The sequence below is a fragment of the Sceloporus undulatus genome, unplaced genomic scaffold, assembly GCF_019175285.1.
Source record: "Sceloporus undulatus isolate JIND9_A2432 ecotype Alabama unplaced genomic scaffold, SceUnd_v1.1 scaffold_20, whole genome shotgun sequence".
Classification (NCBI taxonomy): domain Eukaryota; kingdom Metazoa; phylum Chordata; class Lepidosauria; order Squamata; family Phrynosomatidae; genus Sceloporus; species Sceloporus undulatus.
The window spans coordinates 1,030,155-1,038,200 of NW_024802942.1; positions in this window are offsets into that span (position 1 = coordinate 1,030,155).

Here is an 8,046-nt window from a genome sequence, read left to right on the forward strand (position 1 = left end):
TGTTTAATCAGTTTATAATGGTGATTAAGTTGGTATTGCAAGAAAACCCTTTTAGGGGACACTGTTCTGATCATTTTCTTCATGTCAGCAAGCATGAAGTAATTATTTTTATTTTAATTTTAAAACTCTCTCACACACATGCACACACAAACACACACACATTCTCATTTAAGTGATTAACAATTTTTGAATAAATGGGGCAGTTCGTTGATTTGTCTAACATATGTCTTTGTGTATGGATAGTATACAGTGCTGAAGTCTGTTTTCTAGTCCAGCCTGCCTCTAGTCTCTAACAATGCAGATAATATTTTAAAAGAGGAGAAAAATAATTGTTGCTGTTGTGTGCCTTGAAGTCATTTCTGACCTATGGTGACCCTGAGAAAAAGGACTTTTCTTGGCAGAATTTTTGCAGAGGAAGTTTGTCCTTGCATTCATCTGAGGCTGAGAGAGTGTGACTTGCCCAAGGTTAGCCAGTGGGTTTCCAAGGCCAAGTGGGGATTCAAACCCTGATCTCCCACTGTCCTAATCCAATACTCCAACCGTTGCACCATGCTAGCTCTAGAAAAATACTGCAAACTCCATTTAACATATTTATTTGTTTAACATTTATATCCATTCGCATCAACCATATGGATACCACAGCGGTGTGCAAAAATTAATTTAAAAATGAAATATTAAAACAAAAATATTCTTTAAATAATGGAAAATTAAGTCAGAGATCAGCGATTCTTCCATTCCTCACCTTTCACATTACATAATTATCATTCTGTGATTCAACTTTAATTACTATCACTGCAACCTATAGAATTGGGAGGGGGGAAGTTGTAGTTTGGTGGGACATTACAGGAACCCTCTCGCTGTCCCTTCCTCAACTGCAAATCCCAGGATTCCACAGGACAGAACCATGGCAGTTCAAATGGAACTATATTGCCATTTGTATACTATTAAAAGACCCTCTGCCAAGCATTTGCACAAACTGAAGATGATGGACCAAGGAGGAGTTTGTGTCTCCTTTGACAACAGATCACAGCATCTTGGGTAACAAAGATGATGCTACTTTTGAGGAACAGGTCTGGAACAACTTCTAGTGCAGTTGTTGAGAATGTGGAATATGGAAATGCCTTACAGAAAAAGGGACTTTTTTCCACACCTGGTGGCTTTGCCTGAAGGCAAGAAAGTTCTAGTTACAAATACACAGAACAATTACAGAAATTTTATAAATAAAATTGGAATTTAAACTAGAAGTCTTTCTCTTAGGGATGATAAATGACAATATGGAAAAGAGCCACGGCAAAATACTATTTCACATGTTTACGGCAGCCAGAGTCACATATGTCAAATTTTGGAAACAAGAAAATACCCTGGATCTAGAAGAATGGTCTTCAAGACTCCAGGACTATTCAGTAAATGACAAACTTACCCAATTATTGAGGAATAATTCAATGGAAATAATAAATAATAATAATAAAATCTTTATTTGTATCCCGCCCTTCCAAACGATCAGGGCGGCTTACAATGATGCAGCAAGTGCAAGCAGAATACAAAGGTTAAAAACATATACACAACAACAACAATAATCTAAAAAACAACAATAAAAGTCCCTTAGCCCAACCTCATGGCCACGGAAGAGGAGGGAGGCCCACAGGATATTTAATCGGGGAATGCCTGCTTGAATAGGAAGGTTTTGAGGTCCTTCCTAAATTGGGCCAGGGTGGTAGATGAGCGGAGCTCCGTGGGCAGCGTGTTCCAAAGGGCTGGGGCAGCTGTGGAAAAGGCCCTTCTCGAAGTGGAAGCTAACCTGGCCCCAGGCACCTTCAGTAATTGCTGCCCAGATGTTCTGAGGGTGCGAGGCGGAATGTACGGGGAGAGGCGGTCCTTTAGGTATCCTGGGCCCAAGCCATTTAGGGCTTTATAGGTAATAACCAACGCCTTATATTGAGCTCGGAAGCGGATGGGCAGCCAATGAAGATCTTTTAGCACAGGTGTTATGTGGCTGGTCCTGGATACGCCAGTGACCAGCCGGGCTGCCATATTCTGTACCATTTGCAGCTTCCGAGTTTGGTATAAGGGTTGCCCCATGTAGAGTACGTTGCAGAAATCCAGTCTCGAAGTTACCAGAGCATGTACAACAGTTTCTAGGTCCCTCTGGGCCAGGTATGGGCGCAGCTGGCGAATCAGCCGAAGCTGATAACAGGTGCTCTTGACCGTCGCATTCACCTGAGCAGTCAGGTGAAGCGACGAGTCAAGAAGCACCCCCAGACTGCGCACGGAGTCCTTCACAGGGAGCGTGACCCCGTTCAGGACAGGTGGAACCACCGCCATTCCTGGACCAGGGGAACCTATCACTAGTACCTCCGTTTTCTCTGGATTTAGTTTGAGTCGGTTTTTCCTCATCCAGCCCATTACTGACTCCAGACAGGCCACAAGAGGAGAGACGCCATCCCCAGTCACTGCATCAGTCGGAGACATAGAGAAAATGATTTGGGTGTCATCAGCGTACTGATAACCCCGCGCCCCATGTCTCCGGATGATCTCTCCCAGCGGTTTCATGTAAATGTTAAATAGCATGGGAGACAGAATGGCTCCTTGAGGGACCCCGGTTTTAAGGGCCCGCTCGCTGGAGCACACGTCTCCCAGCTGTACCATCTGGGACCTCCCAGAGAGGTAGGAGCGGAACCACTGGAGCACAGTGCCCCCGACTCCCACCTCAGCCAGGCGCCCCAGAAGGATACCATGGTCTATGGTATCGAAAGCCGCTGAGATGTCCAAGAGCACCAGCAGGGACACGCTTCCCCTGTCAATGCCCAGACGGAGATCATCGACCAAGGCGACCATGGCTGTCTCAACCCCGTGACCCGCCCGGAAGCCAGTTTGAAATGGGTCCAGATAATCCGTTTCATCCAAGACCGCCTGAAGCTGGATCGCAACCGCCCTCTCGATCACCTTTCCCAAAAATGGTAGCAGCGAAACAGGCCGATAATTATTATGAACCAGGGGGTCGAGGGAGGGCTTTTTTAGGATCGGTTTTACAATGGCCAATTTGAGATCCGATGGAAATTGCCCATCCCTCAAAGATGTATTAATTATCCGGCGTAACAATAGCGTTACCACCGGTCCCCCCTGGGCCGCTAACCATGGGGGAAAAGTTTGAAAAAGAATGGAAAAGGAGAATAGCTTATTTGAGATCTTTATGAAATCTGTGAAAGAGTAAAGAAACCGGGGGGGGGGGGATTGCTGAACTAGAAATAATTAATCAATAATTTTGCATAATAACAAAAACATGGATTAATTGCATAATTCCATAGAAAAACATTATGAACTCTTTTGGCATAAAAATAAATGATTTAAGAAGATAGATGACAATTGGATAAATAATGGAAAGACTAGAATAGACAACGAAACAGATGTGTACACCTTAAAAGTTAAGTACTATTTCAAATATTAGAAGCTAACAAAGAAGAAAGGAAGTTTGTCTTGAGTTATAAATGTTGTTATGTTATTGTACTGGTTTTTTATGGTTTTTGAAATATGTTTGTACTATATGTCTATACTTGTTATTATTCTTGTTTTCTTTTATGTATATATAAAAATAAATAAATAAAAAGAATGTAGACTATGAACCAAGAAGTAAATTCGAATCACTGTCCAGTAAGAAATGTAAATCTTCCCTTACTTCATTCTTGTATTCGAGAACAAAAGATATCAATAGTCTTTTTGCTGGTCAGAATTTGCAGGTTTTTTGTGCATTCTTCAATTGTTTTTCACATTTGCGGACTTTTTGGATATTTTCCCCCAAAAAATGGATTTGTAGAAAATACAGTTTTTGCATAAAATTGCTTATTTTTCTGCAAAACCCCTTTCAGAAGTTAAAAAAAAAAACCTCATTACAGTAGGGTTTTTTCCCCTAGTGAGCTGTCTTGACAAAAATGAGAAAAACTGAGAATATTACTTTTATCTTATGAGCAAGTGTTCACACAGGGTTTCACATGACAATACAATTGCTTTTTATTTTATCTTAGGACTTTATCACATGGAGAAAATTTGGGAAAATAGGGTTTTTAAACAGCGAGTATTCTGTAAAAATTGTGCAATCGTGATTAAGATTTTCACATGACATTGCGATTAAAAAGTCATTATCCCAGTAATAATCAGCAACAAATCATTCATGGTGAAATCCCTTGAATGATTTATTGCTGGTTATTCCCAGGATAATGACTCTTTAATCTCTAAGTGTGTAAGAATCTTAATCGCTATTGTACAATTTTCATGGAATATTCACTGTGTAAACGCCCGATTTTACCCTGTGTGATAAAGTCCTTACTTTTATTGTAAACAACCTTGGGATTGTTAAATGGAAAGTGGTATAAAACTCTCTGAATATAAAATCAGTCCCCATACATTGATCCAGTGCAACGGTGACAAAAAATCATGCCACGTGAATGAGCCATCTATAACAGTTTTAATATGCACAGCTTATACAAACCCTTCTTTGCCACTCCCCCTCTTTCAAGATTGTGAAAAGTTGCTTGGAACATTGCATACCCTGCAGAATTTCACAAATGAAAATCAGGACCCATCTGGCCAAACAATATTAAGTGTGGTCAAAGTTGCAAAAGGAAGAACACATAAGCTAGATGGGGCTTCAGCAATTTGGACAAGATTCTGCTCTCTCTCCTTCTCTCCCCCTGCTAAGTTAATTGGTATAAACTACTGTTCCACTTGAATTCAGTTTGCAGCAATTGAAGTAAGGTGAGGTGAGGACAAAGGAGGAAGAGGGAGAAACTGGGATATTTTAAAGGCAGGTGAAAAAGTGGGACAGTGGAGGATTCATTGGGATTGTCCCTAGCAAACTGGTCTTAAATAAATTTCAGTTTTAGTTCAAACACAGGGAACTACAACTTTAACTAAATAATGAATTCCAAAAGCTGAAACTATTCTTTGATACTGATTTGTTCTCATTAACTAGAATGTATGTAGACCACAGTTCCCTGAGTCTGGACATTGCAGAGAACTGTGGAAATTGGAAATGCATTATTCTGGTGTCCTTCTCTGCCACACAAAAGAAGAAACTGTGAGAGAAGGTAAGCATGAGAAAAAGGCAACTTGGAAAAACTGCAGATTGACTGGGCACATTCATGTAAGTGGGAAGGTCTGGCTTCCCATTATATCTGAAGAGAGAATGGCTTATCGGAAGCAAGATCTAAACCAGCAGGGCCTCCAGGCTCTTAGGCAGTGTGTTTTCTAGATAGCTGGGGCATAGATTACTGCTACTAAGAATGTCCCACATGGAGAATATGTGTGCATGTTTCTCGGCAACAGATAAAATGACATTATTACTGGGGGAGGGGAGAGACTGAGATTGCTCCTCAGTTTGGCCATTACTATAACAACTCTTGGATTTTATTCACACTCTACACCTAGCACACAAATTGATTCTTTAAGGAAAGAATTGTAGCCACGGGATTAATGCAGTATCTTGAAAACCAAAAAAACATCCAGGGGTAGCTGTGCTGACCATATAGCAAATCTAATAACAACAAAACCCCACCAAACAGTGATGCCTTTATTGGGACAGCCAAAATGCACAATATATATGTTGCAAGCTTTCAAAGCTACACTGGGTTCTTCATCAGGTAATGTGTTAAAACCATACAGGAGGGGGGGGGAACTGAAGATGTTAGTCCTAGGCATGCATTTTGCTGTCTTTGTTCTCAGTTCAGATGGTATGAAAGAGTATTTCTTACAGGCTGGCACCTCCTCTTTCTGGCCATGTGGCTACTGGGAGATTCTCAAAGTCCATGAAATTTAAGATCCATTTGCAATACAAAAAAGACACTTCCTTTACAATGCAATATTTCTCCATCCTTTGTGAGGCCACAGGCTCACAATTCAGTGTCCTCTGTCTACAAAGGGTCCTGTGGCCTCACATACTGGATTGCAAAGAAAGTATCTTTTTGTGTTGCAAATGGATGTTAAATTTTCTGGACTTTGAGAATGGCCTGAAGGAAGAGGTTCCAGCCTGCAAGAAATACCACTCCATACCATCTGAACTGAGAACAAAACAGCAAAATGAAGGCCTATGACTAGCATCTTTGATTTTTTTTTCTTCTGTATGGTTTTTAACACCTTGCCTGATGAAGAAGCCAGTGTTGCTTTGAAAGCTTGCAACATGTACAGTATATTGTGCATCTTGGCTGGTCCAATAATGGTATCACTGTTTGGTGGATTTTTGTAGCCGCAGGATTAATGTGCATGAGAGACATTGCATCAGCAGTCCTCATATCCAGAGTGCATGTTTTCATTTTTGTCACATAAAACAAGATTACAGACAAATGTACACATATAGAAATCCCTACATGAAAATGAGGTGAAGTAAATGCACATAAATTAGGAGCAAAGATCACTACCCATTCCCATATCTACAGTTATCAGTTCTATATGATAAGAATGTGTATTAAGTACTTCTGACACTCATTTATATTGGGGGGCAGGGAAATCCCAAGCATGCTTTAACTAGATGTTTTGGTTGAATAACTAAGCAATCTGCAAATAGTGTTGTGTTAAGGGACATTGCAACCTTCCTCTCCTTTTCTCTGTTCCTTATGCTTCTGTAAACAAAAATAAATTCCTACAGAGAGCATGTTGCCATGGTTGCAATGCTAACCACAGAAATGTGAACTGGACAGAAATCGATGTAGTAATGCATCCCAATATTTTTGCAAAGCCCAGATTTTTCCCAGTTGTTTCAGGGCTGCCTCACACGCATTATGTGTTTGATGTGTGGAATGCAAACATCTTGCACAAATGCATAAAACAGGAACATTTACCACTAGTTGTATTCCACTTACAGAGTTGGGGATAGTTTTGTAGAGAAGAGGAGACTGGTAAACTTCCCTGAATATTGTCCCTAGTGTCCTCCCGCCATAGCAAAACAACCTCTTCCCCAACAGCCCTAGTATTCATGAAGTTCAGTAGCAACAGGTGACAACATTTTACAACAATGTTGTAAACAGGACATCTTTTGAACAACAGTGAAGGAGGCCCAGGAGGATGATTAGCTGGGGGAATCAATGAGTTGCCCAATATTGGATTTGTATCTGAATATAAATTAACTTAAGGAAGTTTAAAGAAAGTTAACCATCCCTCCTCACCATGCCTCCTGTGTCACATACAATTACTAAGAAATTCTGGGATTTGAAATCCAAAATTAACTTTTCCAAGCTTTCCTCATCTGACAGAGTACAAAAAGGGGAGCCAACCATCCAGAGAATCCTTTCAAGCAGGAACAGTTGATCTTGGGTCCTAAGACTATGGCCTGTTACAGACTGCCAAAATAAAGCTGCTTCGAGTCTTTTTGGAGGTATGCTATTTAAATGATGCATGGGTCCTAACAGTCTGGAGGTCGCGCCAAAGCCACACTCCGTTCCTAAGCACTGGAGGGCAGCTTTGATGCAGCTTCCGGACTCTTAGGACCCATGCATCATTTAAACAGCATACCTCCAAAGAGACCTGAAGCAGTTTTATTTGGGCAGTCTGTAACAGGCCAATATTTCAGTTAAAGTATTAATTCAAAGGCATGAAAGAGTGCTAAAAGAGCTGGTTCAGTTTTAAAATATATCACAACAACAGGAGATGAAAATGGATTAGAAGTACTATAGAATCTGTGTTCTGCACTCCTGAAACTCACAAAATAAGGGCCAAGTGAGCATCTTTCAAGAGAGAATTCCACATTCTAGGGATCACCACTGGGAAACTCTGGGACCCTATGAAAATCATATCTGAAAGTGACAGAACAGGGAAGAGGCCTTAGGGCCCATTCACATTACAAAAAAAATCGGTTCTGAAACCGATTCAATCACGTGAAGTTCCTACTCACCCCGAATCTCACACAAGCGAATCCGGGGCTTGCACACCCGTTCCGTGTTAAATGGCCCCTAACGCGGGTCTTTTGAAATCGGCGCAAATGCCATTTCTTTTTAAAAACCCCGGGTCCTGGGAATGAGAACTTGGCCTCGATCACGATCGAGGCAAATTGAGGGAGGGATT